Genomic DNA, 24,379 nt, shown 5'->3' with positions numbered 1-24,379 from the left:
GCCTCTACATTCCTTGGCAAATTGGCAAACAAACTAGCCATATCTGACCAGTTTGCCTCACAGAACCCCCAACTGATGATAATGCACAAATCTATACTTCCCCTAAATAACATGCAGATCCCTGGTGGCTTCTGTTAGTAAGGAAGCCAGCAGGGATCCTGGGAGATGTCATTGACAAAATATTGTTATAGCCATATTTGATCAATGAAGTCCTCCATGGATCATGGTGGTGACTGGTGATGGATCAATATCATGATTGAAGTTGGATTTACACATTGTTTATTTTTATTTTTATTTTCAAGGAATTTTATAATGACATGGGTGTTTTTATTCAAAATAGATTTTTTGTGAATGATCAACAAAGGGTACTGTGTAACTTTGCAGATTCCTAAAAACAATATTTACAATAATCTGACCAATCCTACTTACTGTATATTAATTTAATTACCAGAATCTTATTACAGCTATGTTAGTTCCTTCACAAAACCTTTGCATGGACATCTGAATTTACTCAAATATGCAGAATCCACTTAGTTCCAATACTCAACTCAACTAGCCTATGCATATTTGTGCTTTAAGCAGAACTTCACCTAGAATGAAAGTTCTGCTTTTCCTCCCCCCCCCCCCCCCCCACACACACACACGCACACTTCTCTACCACTTTTGGAGTTTTTTTTTTTTTCTGGGAGAAGGTTCCTATTTCTGACAAGTATTCACTCACTTCTGCTCTTCTTCACTCCCCCATCCCACCCATAATCTCCTGAGACATGTCGCCAATCTCAGGAGGCTGTGATATCAGTCCAAATGCACAACATGTCTCACCCATGTGCAGTGGGGAGCTATAAGACAGCAGGAAGTCACTGCTGGCTTCCCACAAGCAAAATGGTGATGGTGACCACAGACTTGCAATGAACCTGCCAAGGTGTTGGCAGCACTGGACTCATTGACTGATAGGTGTATGTTTATTAAAAGACAGAAGCTACAGTATTTGTAGATGCTGACTCTCTTTTTTTTTTACAAAAGACTGTAGCTTCTCTTTAATGCCTTTCTTCCTTTTTATCCCTATATAAAATGGCAGGATTAATGCCCGTAGCACAAAGATAGATAACTAGATCAAAAATATCAGTTACCACCCGCCCTTCCAAAGCCAGGGATGGGCACATCTTTCTCTAGAAAAGTCCTCCCTTGAGGGCATCAGGTGATGCCTGAACTGGATCAGGTTGACTATGTCCACCTTTAATGATGTACTAATGAGTGAAATTATTTAGGGACCATGTATGCTTATGCACATGCATTACTGTATATTGCATTTAGTCCATTAATACATTGCATGTGTTCTTATCTTGCTTCTATGCACCAAACAATGCCAATGCTACAGGTGTCTAATGGTACATGCATTGAGGATAATGTGCATTTTTTTGGAGCATGGATTCTCATAGGGGTATGTTGGGTAGTTGCATGGGTACATTCACAAAATGCACATCAAATACATCTACTATGTGCATTACAATACGTATAGTAAAGCACACATATAAATGTGATTCAAACCCTAAAAAAATTAAATCTGTTTAACAGAGGTGGTAGGATCCCATTAGAGTGATTGTGACTTGGGGCCCCTTTAAAATATTCCTGACTGGTACAATAAGAAGTCTTTATAACCATAACATACAGTATCTGTCAACATGCCTCTAATGGTTCTGACCCTGTCTTAGTTCATTTTTGTTTTCTCTGTAAAAATGCTCAGTTTAAAGTTATTGCCCTTAATCCCAGAACAAATAGATTTTTCTTTTTTGTCAGGTGTTTTCCATCTCCTCTTTCTATGTATAATTCAAATGGTAAGATTAAATCACAACGAAACATTGGAATTACAGACCATTTATATGATGGATTAAAAAGGCAAAGGTTGGGTTATTTTTACTTTGGTAGGATCTCTTTTTTTCTATGTTTATTAGTAGAAAATCCTGGTTTTCTTGAAAGGAGCATACAAGGTGGTCGATATTTCACTTAATCACTTTTAACTGCAAGTAAGAGATGCATTTTTGACATCCATTGCACCTGTCACTGCATTATCTTTCAGGGATAAAATAAAATACATTTTGTTGAATTAAACAGGCAGGCCTATAAGCAATAAGAGAGGTTAGTGACTGTACAAAATAAGCTGTAAAAGGATGATTTTCAGGATGTTATGCCAGTTTGACATGGTGGCACATTCTTATCAAAGTGTCCATTGCCAATTTTAATAACCATTTATTAACAGATAATTCAGTGTGGAATGGTAAGAAACTCTTAGGAATTGCAGCTTCCCTCCTCTGAAGATTAGGATTCATATCATGTGAGATCATAGTATTTAATGGGGTTTGAATATGTTTCTTATAAAACCTTTTTTTTTTCCCACTGGCAGCATCCTGTAAAAGAATTTGTTTTATACTTACTGTCTTGTAGGCAGCAAGTCCAATCTGAACATTTTTTTTTTTTACAGAGCTATGAGCACCACTGGTTTTTTGACACTTCCTAATGTGTCAGCTAGTGTGTTCCTGAATACACATAGCCATTTCACCCTACTAGGTCCTGTAGTGATGTATCAGCTGGAGGAACCACATCCAGGGCCGGGACAAGGGGTGGGCGGGGGGGATCGTTTTTTGCAGGGATGGGGGCACCCTGAACCTAACCCTAAGGGAAGGAGGGTGCAGTTTGGCATCTTTGCCCTGGGCACTGGATGGCCTTTTCCCGGCACTGCCCACATCACATAGTGGGAAACAAGCTATTTGATACACCTAGAAATGTCAGATAGCATCACCTGTAGCTCTGCAAGCAAGCAAAGACTGGACGCCCATGACAGTTTCCTTTATTTAAAATCTCCAAAGTCTCAGTGTTGTGAGGTAGGTTGCACATATCTTCCCAACTGGCACCTCTGCTTGGTGTGCCTAAGGTTTTTTTTTGTGCACCAAGTACTAGTGCTTTGGATGAGGAATCTCTTTTTCAAAAATATTGCATGCTTGCTGCCCCACTGCAACCTTAATACCAGATACAATGCTTTGAAGCTTAGTAGTTTTACAAGAATTGAGACATGTCTATTTGTGAAAAAAAAAAAATGTTTTAAATTGAAAAATTGGATCAAAAATGTTGGAGTCTTTAAAAATTTTAATACGTTTTATATATTTATTTATTGCATTTATGCCAATAAAATATTTATTTATTTACCAATAAAGGTGCCGCGGCCATTTCAAAACCAAAAAGTTGTTTGTCTCATTTATTAAATATATAGTTTATTGCATTGAGAATACAGCCTACAATCCCATGAGTAACAGTAAGCTTTATCTCCTGCAGAAGGACAGATGTTAGTAAAGAACATCAGCAAATGTTGTTTGATGCCGTGAATGTGCAGGTTAATTTTTCCAGAAAGTGTCTTTTTTTTTATTAAATGTAGTGATTTGTCAGAAAATGTACAGCACATAATAAACATATCCTTCAGTAAAAAAAAAAAAAAAATCCCATATGCTGCTTTGTTGTTTATGTTGGGTGGTCCTTTATGTATAGAAGCAGTGTTGTAGTTGCTTCCACTAATAAATATAATTTCTGATTAAAAAAACAAACATCAAGATTCTATATGCAATTATCTAAAGCAGAATTTCTTTTAATTGTAATACATTAAACTTAAACCTAAAATGTGATTATTGTGAGTAAATGCATATCACCGCTTGCATCATGGTAATAAATATATCCCCTCCATAGTTTTTTTTCTACCATACATAATTCTAATAAACAAAATGCACATGACTTCTGCTAAAGAATATGTTATTGTAGGCTCTGTTGCAGACTTGTGGTAAGAACTTTTTCCTTAAGAAAATACTAAAAGAATAAAAAGTGCACTTCCAACATAATAGACATGGGAAGTAATTTTAAAAGTTGCAGTGCTAAGCAGGAGTCTACTCCAAAAAATGACCGCACATCATGCATTTTACAGCAGAGGCATTATTAGTGCTTTGATGGCATAATTATCTTTAAGATAATCCCTCTGTTCACTAACCATAACATTTCTACAAACGCCTTACTTCCTAAATTCACCATGTGACTGCACAAGCTGCACATTAACCTCTTGAATGTCACAGTGGTGTGTATGTAAAAATAATGAATTGAAAGTGGCCGCATGCTGACCGTTACCCTTACACTAGAGCAATCATCTGCTAGCCTGCGGCATTGTCCTAGGGAACATAGTGGGCTAGATTAACTTGATAGGCAAATAAGGTAAGTGCCCAGGTAAAGACAGATTGTGGTGGGATAAAAGTTATCAGGAAATTTGAATATATTCACTTTATAATTATGTTCACAGAACTGCACAGTTAATATGTTTTTTCTGCACTATTAACTGCCAGTCAATGTAAGCAGTAGGAGAATAATGTAAGCCAAAGGGCTGGAATCAGTTATGCTATTTCCTATCTTTTGTTAGACTTTAAGGGTCAGTCCACTAAAAATGAATATTGTTAATCTGATCTTCAGCCTAACAGCTAAATATACAAAGGAAATATATACAAGAAGAAGCTTTAACTGCAAAAAGATCTGTATTTCATTTGTATGTCCATCCAGTCCTAATATTTATTTAAACAGCACTTTTAAACAGCACTTTTAGGTTGGTGACACCACTTGTAGATTAAGGATAAGTTCACCTATGGTAAGATGCTACACCTGTATTTAAAGTGTAACAATTTAATAGGCAGCAACCCCTACACACCCCCCAACCCCCCCCCCCCACTGTGACAGCAGGTGGAGGTTCTTCTCCCTCCACCCGCTGTCACAAGTTAAAATGTGCATGGCTGTTCGGCGCTCCACCTGTACAGCCACATCATTCATTCACAAGAATCACAAATCCCATCCACTACCATTGCAGATGGACCTGTAGTTTAAATGTAATGCAAGCACAATGATCAACGCTCTAGTAGTTCATTCACACTGCCTACAGCTCAGGAATTGCCTATACAAAGGTATGGGCAGAGAGCTCTAGGCAGTGGGTGCAGGAGCCTGATATTGGTCCTGCGGTCTGCTAATCACGGTTCAATGCTGAGATCCCAAGAAAAAAAAAAAATAAATGCAATTTTTTTTTAAATGCAAAAATATGTGCATTTATTATTATTATTATTATTTATTTATTTTTTGTTCAAAAGGTGAACCTAACCCTAAAATAATACAGCAGTGTCCTCTCTCCACCCACAGCCCGCTGACTGGATAGAAAAAGAGCAGCTATTGACTAGTGAGGTTATCACTCTACTCACTTTGCTCTTTACTTTTATCAGAATGTTCTTTGTCAGAACATTTATAGTACATTCAACAAACCTGATTGGTTCCCAGTTCTGCTCCTCCCTCTGTCAGTTTGAGTTCTGCTGTATACTGAATTGCAATAGGCGGAAACCAAGTCAAATTTAGGTACTTACACCATTTCAAAAATAAATGAAATGCTTTAATACAAATCCAGGGCTGAAAAATCTGTTTATATTATATCTGCTTAGAGATATATTGGCAGAGCATGGTGGGATAAGTCGAGTAATGGCTTGGAAATTCCAACATTGAAATCTTCCTACCTTAATTTCTGACTTTGTAGCTGTCCACCTATGAGATTCGCCTGTTTTCACCTAACAAGAAGCAAAAAAAACATAAAATAAATGAGTGAATAAAATGTTTATTCAATACAAGCTATATAATAATTAAATAGGTGTAAGCCTTCCTTTACACTTGGGGCAGCTTGCTTTTACAAAGAAGCCAGAAATAGCTATGTGTGGGAAGATTTTGGAGAACCAAATATATTTTCCGTGATGTTGACTTAAACTTTTGACCTGATCCGCTAGGAAATGAAGATGCTACAGTGTCACATTAAATATGTAATGTAAATCTGGACAGAGTGCATGAACCCAGTTGTTGGCAACAAAAAATAACAACAACATAAAACAGCTTTTAGCTGACTTTCTATTGTTTCAAGATCACAGGCAAATATGTTTTTTCCAATGTCAACGCCTATTTCACCTCTACCCTTACCCGAATTTTTTGAAATGGAACTCTAGCCAGAGTTAAAACTATGTCATGTGTTTTACAGCTGTCAACTTTTCTGGGGAAATTTCCCATCAATCCTTTCCCAGCGGTAGATAGTCAACAAGGAATTAAAACTTTCCAAAAAGTACACAAACAGTATTAAAACATTTTTTCTTATACATTGGAAGAAGGTTTCAAACCTAAGAACAGGGTACTGTCTGTACCCCCTATGGCAAGATTTATGTTCACTCCCTGTCCTAATGGCTATTTATCACAGCACAGGAGCTAACACAGGCAACTCTATGAACCGGTAAGGAGTTTTAACCCTTATTTATTTTATTATTTATTTCAGGTTCTTATATAGTGCTGTAAATTTACGCAGCGCTTTACATCTACATTGCACATTCACATCAGTCCCTGCCCTCAAGGAGCTTACAATCTAAGGTCCCTAACTTACATTCATAGTAGGGCCAATTTTATACAGGATCTAATTAGCCTACCAGCATGTCTTTGGAGTGTGGGAGGAAGCTGGAGTACCCAGAGGAAACCCACGCAGGCACAGGGAGAACATGCAAACTCCAGGCAGGTAGTGTCGTGGTTGGGATTTGAACCAGTGACCCTCTTGCTGCTAGGTGAAAGTGCTAACCCCTACACCACTGTGCCGCCCTAACCCTGCTCTATCCAACCCATACAAAGTGTTAGTGAAATCAAGTGCTCAGAATAGATGGGTGTTTGAGCACAATGTAAAGGTACCTACTGTATATCCTAGAGTATCATGAATTTAGACAAAGGGAGTAGAGGGGCAACGGGATTTTACTTGGCACAATCAAAGGACATCAAAATGGATTAAAATCACAACATTCTAATTACACAGTAAATAACACAACAAACGTCTAAATTGTTGCTGAAATTACACTTTAAAGCCCAATTGAAGTTGCAAAGGTACATATGTAGTCATACAGACAATGTGCTAACAGCCTCCATTTTCATAGTCGAAACTCCACTGACCTGGTCACACATACACACACTCACCATTTCTTTTCAATACAAGTACATTTAAGTCAATATAAGTTTAAGTCTTCAATTGGGCTTTTTAGCTAGACCATCTCTTGAGTATCTTGGGCATTAAAATCAAACTCCCCTATTGCTATAAGCCATGTCTTATAATTTCCTCAATTACTTAACTCAACTAACTAGAATGGCTAGTGAATGCTCCTCTGTAGTCTGAGCCTATACTGTTGTCATTATGCTGTGCGGTCTTCTGGAATCTATACAGTGCTGTACAACCAATGGGAAATATTCATGTCTCAATGGGGACACCCAGAAAGGGGCCCTCTTCTTCTGTAGTGAAAAATATAGAAGATTCAGGACTTGGTATGTCACCTGACCTAGAACTTATGTCAGCAAAATGTAAATCTAGTTAGTTTTTTTTTTTTTTGTAAAGCAACATTAGTTGAGTAGGAGAGACCAATGCCGAGAGTTTAGATGGAAAAACCAATGAGGCATGCATTGTTAGTTTGTAATGTGTGTGATCAGTTCAAGGCATGAGGACCATCACCTAGTCAGGTTACTTTCTGGGACTATGAAGGACTTAACCTTGGTTCATACATTAAATCAATTTACTCAATGTATCCGAGATGTCCCTTTCAATACATCAAAGCTCTATTCTAGATACCTCTTTACTCATCTGCTGTTCACACCGCATCCCCTTATCGTCCAGTTAGTTGCTGTCATCTCTTAGTTTTTGTCATGCTACAGAATTCACTGTGAAAGTGTGAATAAAAACTTAAATTGCATATTTTTTTCTTTGTTTACCCCACACATTTTTATTTAAAAAAAATCGTGTTTATATGGCACGTTTTTCTACACATTCCAGTTAAATGTGGGCAATTGTTCTCTTTTAGAAACAACCTACTCTACAGGTTTCCTTGAACTAACACCTGAACTCATCAAGTGTTGGAAAACAAATATGCAAAGATAAAATGATTATCTAGTTTTAAGAAGAGGAATCCAATAAAAATGGAAACATTGTGTTACATGTTTACTGTTTATTTCGTTTCTTCTAGTATAATCATCAGAATATTGCGATTCCATGGTTTAAAGACCCCATGCACACTACATCTGGTGAATAAATAGGGACCTGCTCCCAATCTTTCCTGCACACTTGCTGCTTTTGAGTCACAAAAAAAAAACACCCCTGTTTTATATACCTGCATAAACGTGTGTAACCAGGCCTGTGGTTCCTTCAATTCCCCGCTGCTTAGGCCAGGCATTCCAGTAGCCTGTGTTTCTCTCCCCCACTTTGATTTGACTGTATGGCTGGGAGGAGTAGAATGAGAAAAGGGGAGGGCTCTTTTTGGATGCTGTTGTGTTTGAATTTGAACCTACCTATGGGAGCAGGGGAGGGAGGGAAAGTTGATGCCTAGGTAAGAGTGATGAAGACTGCTTAAGGCAGGCAAGGTAGGCTTTTCTTTGTAGAGCTATAGGGTAAAGAGGGCTTTTGCACTGCTGGGAGCTGTTACTGTGCGATCAGAGAGAGAGCTACAGAAATCTTGATGCTGCAGGAGAGACTGCCCTGTGCTGCTGGAGTTGAATGAGCTGTAGCGGAACAGCACAGGAGAGTGGCGCAGCAACACAGGGTTGAACCACAAACAAGATGAGAGCCCTCGTTGCAGAGATCCACAAGAAGTCTAGAGATAGATTGTTCTGGGAGTTGTGTTTCTCAGCAGAGCCCTGTGTGTGTTGTGTGAGCTCTTGCCTGGCTTTTGGAGGACTGACCAGGACTTGTGATGAGATGTCTCTTGGCCAGTATTTCTCTGTGACAATTCCTCCTGCATCTCTTAAGGCCCCACCTTCACACTGTAGCAAACAGGATAGCATCTCCAGAGCATATTGGGAAAGCCCCAGTTTGCAGAGTCTGTGCCTTAAAAAAACTATGCAAAACCATGCTAAGGCTACTGCTCTTTTCCAACCTTGAAGGTATGTCAACAGCAGAAGAGGGTTAGTTAGCAGAGGGATCGCTGTATCCATCAGAAACTGCAGCAAAAAGGCAGTGTAAAAGTATGTCTTAAAAGCTCAGCTTCTGCTCAACTTACAAATGTATAATGCCCCTCCCCAAGAGTTTGTCCTATACTTGTAAGGGTACTGGGTGATCACTTGCTGTGGCTGCTGTAGCCTCTGCAGTATATGGTGGATTTCTGCTGCACGATGATGCCACATAAGAATTTCTTGGCAAGCAGTTGGTGTTGGCGCTGCATTTCTGCCAGGTGAGCCATAGCTGGGAAGGTGCCCTGAAAGTTTGTGCAAACCCTCACTGCATGGCAAAGCCTTTATTGGAATCCAGGGTATTTTGACAGGAAGCACTGCATTATGAAGTTTAGAACATTGACTGGGCAAGGCACATGTGTGAGTTTTACCAGGTAAAGGGCAGACAATTGGCTTGTGCCATTATCACACAGCTGTTAAGGCACTAATTTACCATCAGGTCTTCTCTCTCCTTGTGATTGACAGCAGACAGTGGGTGGATTCTATAGCCAATAACAGGCTGTCTATTGGCTTTGGATTCTCTCACTACCTGTAATCAATCACAAGGGGAACAGATCTGATGGGGAACTAGTGTCTCAGCTTCCCCATCGGGCAGTGCCCATCCCAGCCACAAAACTCCTCAGTGATGCGGTGCTGCATGACAGCTGCAGTAGTGGGGAGGGAGCTCAAGTTCACTGAATATCGGGTGCCCCTACAGACTATGGCCTACTATGGTCTTAGTGCACCTTCACAGATGGTGCCTGCTCCAAATTCATGTACCTGTATATTCCTTCTACAGTTTATACCGGTTACATAGTGAGTGGTGTCATTCACCTTGCTTTTGGCATTAATGAAAAGCCAAGAGCCAGCCTATGAAAAAAATCACAGTTTGATACACAATATAGAATACACATGTTGCTATATGTGTTTTGGTGTGAACAAGCTTTTAAATGAATAGTAAATGACCTCAGTCCAACAGCCCTGGAGAGTGGAGGAGATACTGATGCAGCTCTGTAAAGACACACGTAAGGCCTAAAACACCTATTAAAATGTTCTCATTTAGAGAAAGTTCTAGTTTTCTAAAGCCTTTTTTTATGTTTATGTCGATACATGTGAAAAATTCTGGAAAATAAAACCCAATAAAAAGGAAGGTGTTGTAGTAGACACCAATATTTTCTAGCAAGCAGTTGACTTGTCCAGTATTGCATAGAACACAAGCAAATGCCAATCATTAGTCTTGTTTAGCCTAAAATTACAGCTGTCATAGAATGACATCTACAAAGAAAAAAAATACATTATTGTAGGCTAGCATCCTTTCTGTGCAATAATACTTATTGTGTATTTTAAAATTATGTATAGGTACATTCAATCTCATACAGAACAAAATGTGTGGAGATTGTCTGTGCCCCTAAATAATGTTACTGTTGGAACCGTATAACGCTATCATAAAATTGCCAAAAATGACTTCATCTCTGCATCTACATCTGAGAGAATGACAGTTACATTTACAAACAATTCATGCTTGTTGTGCACCAAATGACTTTATTTTTTAAATGATCATTTACAAAGCACTTGCAAAAAGTAAATCTAATATTACAATCTGGTGATGTAACTGCCGTTTGGACATCAAAGAACCCTTTACCTGAAACATCTTCTTAATCAGATTTATTTTCTACAGCTCCTATACCCGTTACATATTTATCTACAAATACTATTGAAGATTTTTGTTTTGCATAACTTAACTTTGAATTTACGTTTAAAATTTCTATTTAAAATTATTTAAAATACCATAGAAAAAGCTCTGATGGGCATAACCCTGATCCAGCCAGGAAATACATGTAGATCAGGAATGCTATATTGCTAAAAGTTTATATCCAAAAATGTCCTTTTTGTTACTACCCAGAATTGCTGTTTGCTCTGTGCTTTTAAATAGGGTCAATAACAAAACCACAATACAGACTGATTCACAAATGGTCTCTGTAAAGGGGTAAATGGGATAGGTATACCCAATACTATGTATTACTATTTATATTGTAAGAGTTAGGGAAAGTTTTTGACCATTTCAATTAAACAGCAACTGCATTAACAGTACAAAACAGGCGTCTATCATGCACTGCAAATTTATGAGTTGCCTATTGCTTATTGGACACCTGAAATCAAGGGAGCACTTCTTCATGTGCAATATATAGCACATCAGTGTCCTTGGGGAGCTTTGGTGGCTTGTCAGGGTCAGTAGAGCGCATCATATGAAATGCCAGCTGTCTTGCCTTAAACGCTGGAGGCAAGGGACTTGCATCATACAGATGAGATGTGTTTTGTGTTTGCGAGAGGGGCAGAAAGGTCTTGCCTGAAGACAGGATAAGAGAGAAAGAATCATGTCACAAACAGAACAGGACATCAACACAGAAATCAACAAATGGCTTTCATCCACTTTGTCAAGAAGTCCACCAAAATGAGTCATGTAAGGCTGCTGCAGAAACTTCTTTCTCTTACATACATTGGACCATGATTTTCCTTCAAACCCTGAATAATTCCAATATTTGAAGCTTTTCTCTACTTTTGAAACTAGTTTTCTCCACTTTGACATCAAAATGAAGGGTCAATGAAAACATTTTATTTATAAATAATATGTCTTATTATTACAAGAATTCTGTACAGACTGTTGAAGTACACACTCTGCATTTAAGTACATAATTCGATATATTTTTTTTTTTAATAGCCAAGCTCTTTACTGTAACAGTACCATTACTTTCTGTTGCTATAGAATGATATGTATGGTTTCCAGATCAATTCAAGGTCAAAGTTGAACTACTTACTGTGTTCACAGTTGAGTTAAGAGTCATTATATAGAAGTTTAACGCTGCAATTTTTGCTTTTTATGTGTGCATATTTGTTATCAGAATGTTAGTGCTGGCAGCTCTACAGCTTTGGTTTGATTGCACACCCAAGCTCATATTTACATTTATACTTACAGAAAGGTTTGGAAAGGTCAGAAGTAGCAGGGTTTAACAGACTTGTACAAGGAATGCCATGATTTACATATAGAAAGAGATGTACACCGCTCAGGCAGTTGGAACTTTACAGCCAGCCATGGGTGCAGGACCTCGGATCGCCACCGCAAACAGGATACAAGAGAAATGGCCGCACACCAAGTGATGGCTCAGGATGAAAGGCTTTATTGAACAAGGATGCAAGGTACAGCAAAATGGATGGTAGACAGGATTCACACGACTCAAAGCGTGCTTGTTCACTACCTAGTAGTACCTAGTAGTGAACAAGCACGCTGTGAGTCGTGTGAAACATGTCTACCATCCATTTTGCTGTACTTTGCATCCTTGTTCAATAAAGCCTTTCATCGTGAGCCATCGCTTGGTGTGCGGCCATTTCTCTTGTATCATGATTTACATATAATGTGATTGTCTATATTTGTGGATCTACTGTTTGTTTGACATGTGGGTTACACTGATGGTAATTTTCACTTATAGATTTTTGAATTACCCAAGTTTGTTTCAAGTTTACTTTAAATGCTACTGAAAACTTTCAATAGCTTTTAAGTAGTATGTTTTTTTGTCCTGTTCTTTGGAGCTTATTACATGCTTTATGTGGAGAGCCATTAGTGTGAATGACACCGCACAAGATGCTGTTTGTAGCACCTTTCAGAAAAAAAAAAAAAAAAAAACTGATCTTCTGAGAGCATATTGGAGGAGTCCTATGCTATAATGTAAGACATTTGTTAAAAGAAAAAGTGACAATTTTAAATGAAAATGATAGAAAAGCTGCAATCTGATATCACCCTCACTTATTATGGAAAGTAGATATTGAAGTGCATGCTATTAAATAAATGCGGAAACTATTTCCAGTGACAACTTGCCACTTGATGTAAAAGTATAAAACTATACAAATACAGCATTATGTACCAAAAGCTCTCCTTGGTATAGTATAGAGAACTTTTACATGAAGCTAAATTCATTTACTTGTTCACAAGATCATATAATCACAATAATTTAAACAGGCATGAAGCTACTTAAACATCCCCAACCAATATAAATTCAGGGGCGCCGGGGCACTTTCATGAAATGGAAACAGCTTCTTAGACATAAATCTTGGCATTAATGTAACTTCCAGACTTTCATCTGCATTCTCATTATGCAAAGAGGGAAGAAAAACAATGGTCTGGCAAGAGCAAACTGCTGGAAACAAAGTCTCAAGAAAGATGCTTTAATTGATTTGTGATTGTTTGCAGAGAAACTTATTTATATCTACACCGAAGTAATTGATGTATCTGTAAGTGGTCCTGACCGGAGGATATTCATTTCACAGCTTCTATACTTTTGATGGCAACAGCTAAATGTTCTTATGATATAATTTGACTGATGATAGCTGTGATAACAATCACGTCCAATTAACAGAAAATAAATCACTGTAAAACTTGCTTAAAAAGCACTTATCTCAGCCTTGAGCCCTATTTCACCGCTAAATGCTTCTCAGCAGGAGAAACAGCTGCCTAAAGCTCAGCTTACATCAACAAATACTTTAAAACACAATTCAAAGGTGACCCCCTACTCTTTAATTTATATAGGACAGTGATGAATATTATCTCATTGTCATTTTTTGTATCATTATTTAATTTGTTGACAAATGCTGTCTTGTTTACAGGCAGTATTATCCTCCAACAGGAACGGATAGCTTTCATATATAGGGCAAATACAACTGCTGTGGCCAATTTGTTTCTAATAGGCAACCATCAAATACCTAATAACTGAGGAGGTAGACATGATTTTACAGTTGCTGTATTTGTATGTGGTTCTTTGCTGTCCCCTGCATCATGCACTTGTTTGGTTTGATCATTAAATATTCAAATTTGCTTATAAACCCAAGTGACCACATCTATGGTCCCACCACATCTGCTAGTTTATGGGCACTTTTAGACTTAGTACCAAAGGACGGTTATACAAAGAAGAGTAGCTTTTATGTTAAAGTGAAACTCAAGGCAGATTTAACCACTTTAAGACTGGAAGGATTTGTCCCCTTAATTACCAGGACCTATTTTGTGATTCGGCACTGCGTTACTTTAACGGCAATTGCACGGTCTTGCCACGCTGTACCCAAATAAAATTGATGTCCTTTTTTTCCCACAAATAGAGCTTTCTTTTGGTGGTATTTGATCACCTGTGCAATTTTTATTTTTTGAGCTATAAACAAAAAAATAGCGACAGTTTTGAAAAACCAAAAACAATATTTTTCACATTCTTCTATATGACATTCTCAAAAAAAAAAAAAAAAAAAGTAAAAATCAAAATTTTTTAACATCTTAGGCCAATTTGTTTTCTGATACATATTTTTGGTAAAAATAATCACAATAAGCGTATTTTGATTGGTTTGCCCAAAAGTTATCGCGTCTACTAACTACAGGAAAGATTTATGCCATTTTTATTGTTTTTTTTTTTTTTTACTAGTAATGGCGGCGATCTGCAATTTTTTGCGGGACGGCAACTTTGCGGTGGACAGATCGGACCCCTGACTGACATTTTTTACACTTTTGGGGGTACCAGTGACATTACTACAGTAATCAGTGCTAAAATGATGCACTGTTACTGTAATAATGACACTGTCAGGGAAGGGGTTAACCTTATGGGTGATTAGTGGGTTAAATGTGAGCCTAGGGGAGTGATTCTAACTGTGGAGGGGCGTGGCTTGTGAAATTACCATAGAGACATGTGATCCTATATAGAAGGATCACATGAGCTCTGTTATCATTTCAGGGAGAAGAACGATCGGCTGTGTTTACAACAGCTGCCGTCCTTCTCTCTCAGCAGGGAGTGATCACGGGTGTCAGGCGGCAATCAGAGCCGCCTGACCCGTGCCTCAGCTTTCCCGATGCTGAGTGGAAGCGGGAGCGCGCCGGAGTTGGCGCAAGCTCGCCCCCTAGCTTCCTGCGCGCAACCGACGGAGGTCTACATCGGTTTGCGCAGGAGAGCCACCCTGCTGCAGTAAATCTGTGGCGGGTGGACGGGAAGTGGTTAAACAAAAAGAACCAGTTAAAGCAAATGTGTGCTGCTAAGAATTAGGATAACGTAGGGGCTGACAGATAAAACCACAACATACTGAAAGAGACTCCAAAGTGTGTTGGATGTTGAAGATTCTTTAACTACTGTAGCTCTGCAAGAGAGTGAAGAAAGGATTCACATCAAGCTGGAAAGGCAAAAATGAATAATCTTTTGTAGAATAACTTTTTTCAGGGGAAACATAATCACTTTAATGCAGGTATGTATTCAGAAAAGCTTAATTAACTGTATTTTAAAAATTTGTGTAAATATCCAAATTGGACTTGCCTTTTGTATTTCCCTGTACAACAGACCTCAGGCTGGAAGGGGAGGTATGATACTAGAGGCCGATGCTAGAGGCCGATACTAGAGGCCGATACTAGAGGCCAATACTAGAGGCCAATACTAGAGGCCGATACTAGAGGCCAATACTAGAGCCAATACTAGAGGCCAATCAGGTATGCAGAGAAGAGAGTAGAGTAACAGAACGTTTGGTAGCTGCTGGCCAGGGGCAGGTGACCTAGTTCTATTGCTTTAGCTTTATTTCAGAAGAAAAGTTACCAGTCTGGCTATTCCATCTGGCAGAGCTGTGCAAATCTCAGGACTGGCTATGCAAAAAGTGCAAAAAGCTTTTATACATTTCAGCTGTTTATTTATCTGTTTGCCTTAAGTTCAGCTTTAGCCTAGTAACTTGTTTGTGTTGAATTTCCTATTAGAGAAAGACTTTATCATATTAATACAAATGTTTACCTTGCAGTGATTAGACCAAGATTAAATGTCACATGCAGGAAAACCTCGCTACTATTCATATTTACATATATACTAATGCTCTATCACCTCGGCCAAATCACTGTATCAGATTTGTTTGAAGTGCTGCTGATTACTTCTAATTTATGCATATTCAAATATTATTATTAGTATTATTAGTATTATTATCTATATAAATATTTTAAATATACAATATTTTATTCCTACATATTATGAAATACTCTATGAGAATATTTCATATTTATCACTTACAGTAAGCAGGTGGCATGCTAATGACTGGTAACTCCAGGTTTCCTGAAGTGATTTACTGCTCTACTGTTGATAGCTTGAATAGCCTGCATAATTTGATCTTTTGGTTTCCAGGTCTATTAACAACACATACGCTGCTGAATAAATCAGATGACAAAGCACCTCCTCCTACTCTGCAACCTATCCATGTTTTTGTGTTTTACTTGGAGGCAGTCAACAAGTAAAATGACAGAGATGGGCTTTTTATTAGAAAGCCCAGCAGGTACTGCAACCTAAATCTTATGAACATTTTCAATGTTTACTTGTATAAGAAAAAAAATGTCACTTGTAATGTAAGGATTTTACATACATAGTGAAAAGAAAACTATTGGAAAGTTTAGTGTTTAAACTTCTAAACATTCAAATATACAGTATGCTTTGAAAAAAGCTGATTCTGCTGCTATGGTAGTTCCAGGGATAGGTACTGTACAACAAAGCATGTCATTTAAGAAATAATCCGATCAAATCCAGTGGCGAATCACCAAAAACAACCAAGTAACATATTATATCCTTGTGAAGGCAACACAGTTGTAAAGCCTTCCAGCATGTGCTATCACTACATCATACTGACGGGCTGTATGCCTACAGCTATGACATGCTGAGAAACAGAAGCAATGCATAGAAGCAAAGATGCATATAATTCTGATGACATTACGAGCTGTATGGATGCCATCAGGGCCGCTGATAAGGCATTACAACCAGTCCTGGTGTACTGGACATCAGCTACATAGGGGGGCCTGGGGCAGCTTCATTGTTTATTTCTGCCTAACTGAATGAATGGATTTTAGTAGACCACACCCCCCAGTCCTACTTGCTTACCAAGGCTTCAATTACATTCCCCTGGGCCCCATAGGTCAAAGGAGGGGCCCAGGAGGTGGGAGCAGCAGAGGGACTTTATTTTTTCATTTTTGGGGTGTAGGCAGATAAAGTCAGTGCTGCTGTTCTTCTACACCCCCTGGGGAAGGTGGGCATAGTCTAGGTGGAGTTTGGGGGGCCCGTCCGGAAGGCTGTATGGGGCCTCATGATTTCTAACAGCGGCCCTGGACACCATAAATATATTTCTACATTTTTTTTAAATGATCATGGTGTTATATTATAAGTGGATCTTAAGTACAACCACAGCTTTGCAAACCTTTAGACAGTGCTAAATATATGGAACACTTTTAAGGCAGTTAAATATAAAAATACCTCGTCCAAACTATTCTGTCTTTTGACATTTTTTTTCTTTTTACCATAGCAAAGCAAATCCTTTCAAAAGCATGGTAGTTCTCCACTCTTACAATAACTAAGGAAAAGCAAAAGATGACTTGGTCTTTGGTTAATGAAAAATACTTATTGATATAACCCATGAATTTGAGAGAATCTAGTCCCCCTAGATATAACACTATATCTTTCAAGTGACCTTGCTGTTGCTTGCATGAGGAGACCCCTTGGCTTACTGATACCATATAAAACCCATTCCCTGGCATTTTCTCTTCTTTTTTCTCCTTGTTTATTCTGTACCTTCCTCTCTATTTTTTACTTTATGATTTTCATTCAATCTCAGCTCCAATTGCTTCCCCGTGCTTGTGTTTTGACATCATAAATATTGGCTGATGACCCTCTGCACTTATGATACCTTTTACTTTGGGGAAAGAGCATCAGTTAGTGATGATCCCTTACCCAGAATACCGGAGAGAGCTTATTCTAGCTTTATTTGGACTAACTGAAGTTATTTAGTCAGGAATGAGAACAGTAAAAAAAAAATACTATTTGGAAAAATTCCACTTTCCTTTTGTCTTCATTAAAATTGTGAACCCCAAACGCAGGGGTAGATACTGGTTCTATATATAGTTCTGTAAAAATGTGCACATTTGAAACTTATATGGTTTTAATTTTTATCCAATGTAACTATCTCCAATAAAAACTTATTGAAAAGAAAAATACCTCCTTCCAAGTTGTTAGGTGGCTCTCCTGGCGTCTTTTTTTAAACAGCCCTGTGGCTTGAATAATACACCGAATGGAAGAGATCCGGTAAATTTTCTATATCGCTGACTAGTGGCTGCAGACTTTGCAGGCAAAAGAAACTTGTTTTAGGAGGGGCGTGGCTTGGTGCGCAGACGGCATGGACGCTTAGAGAAGGAGCTCCGGGAGATCACTCGCTTCACGGCCGCAATTGAAGCTATCAGTGAGCCTAAAATGGGAAGACCCTCTAAGCCTTCTACCAGCACAAAGCCACAGCGCCCTTCTGGCTCTGCCTCTCAACGGAATATACCCGATATCTTCCAAACTAAACAGACCCGCAGGAACACTATATCTGCAGGCAAGATGGCGACGGCGCGCCATGAGGAAGACTCGGGAGACGAATCACTAGCACCGTCGGAGGAACTGGTAAGAGACATTGACCGCTCCGAGACTCCACTTACCCTAACCGAGATGACACACATTGCTGCAGATCTTAAGAGATCGTTTACCTCAGCTATTACCGATCTGCGATCAGACCTGCTAGCACTGTCTGAGCAAATGGCGGCCCATAAGAAGATAGGAGTGCAAAGGGACAGAGCCATATCCAGATTAGAGCAGGTTACTGAATCGCACTCTACCCACCTAATCACCCTTAACAGACACCTTGAGGACCTCGATAACAGAGGTAGAAGGCACAACATACGGGTCCGGGGATTACCCGAAAGTGTCAATGCTTAGCAAATAAGACCGGCCCTACAGTCTATCTTTAATAACTTGCTAGAAAGGCCAGAGGACACAGCCATTGAACTGGACAGAGCTCACAGAGCCCTTAAGCCTAGGTCGGCCGACAATGCCCCACCAAGGGATGTTATCTGCTGTGTCACCAGCTACACCCTAAAAGAAGAGATCCTCAGGAAGGCGAGACAAAATGAACTCATCAGGTTTAATGAGGAGACTATTTTCCTCTACCAAGATTTGTCACCGATCACTCTTAACAATAGGAGAGCCCTGCGCCCACTCCTGAGTGCTCTCAAGGAAAAGGACATAATCTATCGTTGGCGCTTTCCATTCGCCTTACAAGCCACCTTTAAAGGTAGACAATATACCCTAAAAATGCCTAATGAACTAGCGGAGTTCTGCCACAATTTACAGATTCAGAATGTCGAGGTCCCGGAATGGTACGCAGAATTTAAACTGCCCGTTCCAGCTTTAAGAGAGGCACTATCACCAGAGAAGATGACCACCCCTAAATCTACACGTAAAAAGGACAGACAAAATAGACAGCATGGCAACAACCCAAGCTTTTTCTCTCCTAAATCCAAACAACCCAGATACAGGGATGATCAGGAGGACTTTTGATGAAGCTCTTGAACCCTCTACACTGTGCCGATACTCCTCCAGAGTACTTTTTTCACCTCACTTTGCATTTACATGACTACCGACGCTAAGGATGACCCACCCAGAGGTCTCACTCTGCTTCCTCCCTGTGGTGCCTAGCCTGCGTTACAGAGAACTTGGACGCTACGTTCTAGGACTAAGGAGATTTGTGAGACCATCCGCCCCACACGCGGTCACCTAGGGAGTGGGCTCGGCACTTTGGGGTGACTTGGGTGCTGACTGATCCAAGGGTCACCACACACTCATCCAAAGATCCACCCTTAAAGTGTTACGGAACTCCAGAGTATAACCGAGCCTCTTAGTTGTTTGCACTCTCTCATAGTTTTTCCACATGTTGCCGACAGAACTTTACTGTTTGTTTGGAGCTGTTTTAAATGAGAAGAGTGCACGCATAAGAAAACATGCGATCTAATGCAGAGTTTAGCTGGTTCACTTTGCCTTTACTAGAAGTTACTTCTTTCCCACAGAGTTCACTTTTTTACTGTTTTGGGCATATGTGAGGTTCAAGAAAAGTTTTATTACTGCTCTCATAATACAAGCATGTTGAACCGCTCATTGCCTTATTCAACACTTGCGGCCGTGAGCGGGATAACATCCCGTGCCTTATGTTGGTGTTCTTATAGTAGTTCCCCTAAATAACCGTTGATCGGTTACCTGGTATGTGTTCATATCCATAGTTATGGTGTACGCCATACTTGGGATCTACTAAGGTTTGTACAGTACACCTTCCTTGCTACTGTCACCTCCCACTAACCCCCCCCCCTTTTTTGTGGTTTTGAACTACTTAACCATTGACACAGTTGGTCAAAGGTTGTGTTAATATAACTCCCTGACTTTTTCTTAGTCAACCCCTTCCAAACCTCCTCCCCCCCCCCTTCTTCTTCCTTAACTTCCTGCACCTCCCTTTGCCTATTCTCCTACGTTTACCCTCCCCCCCCCCTTTTTTTTTTTTTTTTTTTAACCTGTCTCCTCGCCAACCCTGGTCCTATCCCTAATTTCGCCATGGCCTACTCCACCTCTTTGGGCAGAGACCCCCTGCTAATTTCACATAACATTAGAGGTCTCAATATCCCAGAAAAGAGGTCACAAGTCCTGAGAGAACAGAGGAAAATTCGCCCCAGGATTGTGTTCTTGCAAGAGACACATTTTAAATCCAACAACATCCCTAACATCACAAATAATTATTTTACTAAAGCCTTCCACGCCACAAATCCCTTGGCTAAAACCAAGGGGGTTTCAATCCTGCTAAGTAAAGATGCAAATTTTATGATAACGGATCAACTGGTAGATCCAGATGGCCGCTACTTGTTTCTGAAGGGTTCATGGGCAGGCAAGCCTTTAACAGTGGCGAATGTATATTTCCCTAATAAGTCTCATATTTCTTTTTGTAACAGAGTGATTGACGAGCTGAAGGGGTTCGCCTCGGGGTGTGTGATTTTGGGCGGGGATTTTAATGTTCCACTGAGTCCCCTCCAGGACACATCAGATGGCAAAACAGCGATTGCATACAAGGTCCTTAAAAGAATCAAGCAGGCATTAAGATCCCTTCTAATGGTGGATGCTTGGAGAATCCTCAATCCCTCAGGTAAGGATTTCACTTGTTTTTCCCCCCCACACAACAAATACTCACGTATTGATTATATCTTTATCACCCAAAAAGACCTCCCGGTTCTGCATGACGCTCATATAGGCACCCAGACCCTATCTGACCACGCGCCTACTTCATTACACATGAATTTAGATGAAAAACAGGATAAAACTTACAATTGGAGACTCAACCCCGCACTACTACTAAACCCAGAGATCTTTACTGACATCTCAAATACAATCAAAATATTTTTTGAGACAAACCCACCAGAGTTAACCTCACATATCCTTACATGGGAAACACATAAATGTGTAGTCAGAGGAGAACTAATCAAATGGGGAGCTAGGAAAAAAAGGGAAAAACTTAAAAGAATTACAGATCTGTCCTCCACTATTGATGATCTCGAAGCCTCTCATAAACAATCCCTGGCCTCAATTAGTCTGTCGAAACTTAATGATGCAAGAAGGGAACTTCGCGACCTTCTTGACGCAGACTACAAAAGGGCCCTCTTTTTCAGGAAAACAGTTTACTACGAGAAGGAAGACAAGAGTGGCAAATTGCTTGCCAGGGCTTTGAAGGAGGCCAAACTAGTGGAGAACATTTTCGGCATTAAAAATGAGAAAGACGAAGTGGAACACGATACTCGCTCCATAGCGGACATCTTCCACAAATTCTACACCAAACTTTACAACCTACCTGCACAACACAGACCTGCCCATGTCCCTCATGATAAACCGACTACCATCTCGGAATTCCTATCAAATAGCAAGCTACCACATCTCTCTGAATTGGAGGCTCAATTGCTTGATAGACCCATTGAGACGCAAGAATTATTATGTGCCATCAAAAGTTTAAAACCAGGGAAGAGCCCGGGTCCTGATGGTCTAACGTCCCAGTATTTTAAATCTTTCAAAGACCTACTTTTGGTACCCTTATGTGACACCTTTAACTCCCTTTCTGCACAACAGGACATACCTCCCTCCTTTCTCGGGGCTCATATAGCTGTGATCCCCAAGAAGGACAAGGACCCATCTGACTGTTCTAATTACAGGCCGATTTCGCTGTTGAACAATGATGTGAAACTGTTTGCAAAGATCATAGCGAACAGGCTCCGCCCCTTATTAACAAGAATTATAGGCCCTGAACAGGTGGGATTTATGCCAGGCAGGGAGGCGAGGGACAATATTTCCAAAGCTCTTAATCTCATCTTCAAAGCACAACAGGGACACGTCAAGGGCCTTCTCCTCTCGACGGACGCGGAGAAGGCCTTTGACCGGGTATCTTGGGACTACATGCTATCGGTATGTTCTCACATAGGACTTGGACCAAACATGCTCAGCAGAATTACCTCACTATACCACCATCCCACCGCCAAAATTAAAGTAAATGGTTCATTGTCAGAAGACATCCACATTAAAAATGGCACACGCCAGGGTTGCCCTCTTTCCCCTCTCCTTTTTATAATTTCCATAGAACCCCTAATCAGAACAGTCAACTCCAATAGTTCTATACATGGCTTCAAGTTGAATGAAAAGGAATACAAAATTGCCGCTTATTCCGACGACCTATTATTCTTTTTGTCCAACCCACACATATCCATTCCAAATTTGCTATTAGACTTTAAGACATTTGCGTTTATATCCAATTTTAAGATAAATTATACTAAATCAGAAGCTATGAATATTTCTCTGCCAATTAAGGACAAAGACAGGGCACAAAAAAACTGTAAGTTCCGTTGGGTCCACTATTCGCTTAAATACTTGGGCATATGGTTGACCCCACATTGGAAAGATTTATATAAGCAAAACTACACCCCGTTGCTAAACAAAATTGACTCAGATCTCAAGAGATGGAATGTGAAAAATATCTCCTGGTTCGGAAGGGCTGCCATTATAAAAATGGTAGTCCTCCCCAGACTTTTATACTGCATGAGTGCTCTCCCAATCAAACTTCCTCTTCTTTTCTTCAAAAAGCTTCAACAACTCCAAAGGTCCTTCATCTGGTCACACCAAAAACCTAGGATAAAATTCCAACTTATCACCCGCTCAAAAACTTCTGGTGGCATGGGCCTACCGGACTTTAAACGATACTACTACGCAATCGTACTCAGCAGGGTCATAGACTGGAACTGTCATGCTAATGATAAGGACTGGGTCAATTTAGAACACTCACACGCAGACCTACCCCTTTCCCTCTCACCTTGGATTACTAAATCCTTCTACTCGGACACAATGACAGGTCATCCACTTATTTCCAACACCTTGGAAATTTTTCATAAGTTGGCAAAACAATTTGACTTAGCCAATGTTCCTGGCCCATTATCCCCCATTTTCAAAAACCCTGAATTCCAACCAGGCCTATCCTCACCCCACCCGTTAAAAACGACTAATAACAAACCCTTACGGATAAAACACTGTCTGACGAATTCCAAAATTATCACTAAATCCGATTTACAACTTATCTGTAATAACACTAATATCCCGTTTTGGACCTACTTGCAGATACACAATTTCCTTACCACACATAAGAAAAAAACTCAACTTTCACAAGAACTCACTGCCCTCGAAAAGATTTGCCTGGCAGGTAATCCTATTAGAAAGACCACATCTCTTGCATATTTTTGGCTGCAAGCTAAACATGATGAATCTCCAGATAATTTCAAGAAGCGCTGGGAATCCGAGCTAAGCCTGACAATCTCTGACGAACAATGGAACACAGCCTGTGTCCTGGCACACAAATGTTCCATTAGTACAAAAATGCAGGAATCCTTCTATAAATTACTTACGCACTGGTATGCTACGCCAGACAAATTACAAAAATGGTTCCTGCAGACAAGTGACTTATGTTGGAGATGTGGTCAAGAGAAGGGAACACTACTACACATTTGGTGGACCTGCCCATTAATAGCTGATTACTGGACGCAAGTCTGCAACCTAATACAAGAAATCTCAGGTGCTCAGACTCAAAACGACCCTGCTCGTTGTCTCCTCAATGTCCATTCCCACACTGTATCACAATATAGGAACACCCTGACAAGGCACCTACTAAATGCGGCGAAAATCCTAATTCCTAGGAAATGGAAGTCACAAGTTATTCCTACCATAAAAGAATGGTTAGTGGAAATCGGGAGAGTCCATGAAATGGAAAAAACCCATACCATGTCAGACGACAGCCTTGCCAAATTCAGAAACGTCTGGGCCAATTGGCAGATGTTTACTTTATCCGACCGTTACTCGGAGCTGATGCCTGCTTGATTCTTGACTCATGAGATACTCTCCACCTGAGTAGCCTATTTTGACTATGTTGA

At 39.8% G+C, this 24,379-nt stretch overlaps 1 protein-coding gene across 22 annotated transcripts in view; it reads right to left on the bottom strand.

Annotated features, from left to right (window-relative positions):
- TENM3 (teneurin transmembrane protein 3) overlaps positions 1-24,379 on the bottom strand; it is a 1,577,510-nt gene that overhangs the window by 1,242,900 nt on the left and 310,231 nt on the right. For 21 of the 22 annotated variants that reach the window (XM_082244015.1, XM_082244035.1, XM_082244034.1 and 18 more), the window contains exon 3: positions 5,574-5,624. The exons of the other annotated variant lie outside the window; for it this stretch is intronic. The gene's annotated coding sequence lies outside the window, so the exon portion shown is untranslated. The remainder of the gene's footprint in view (positions 1-5,573; positions 5,625-24,379) is intronic. 22 annotated transcript variants of the gene reach the window in all.

The sequence above is a fragment of the Pelophylax lessonae genome (genome assembly GCF_965119305.1).
Source record: "Pelophylax lessonae genome assembly, chromosome: 1".
NCBI lineage: Eukaryota > Metazoa > Chordata > Amphibia > Anura > Ranidae > Pelophylax > Pelophylax lessonae.
Note: the sequence above shows the minus strand (reverse complement) of the source record. Positions and strands in the feature narration are given on the sequence as shown.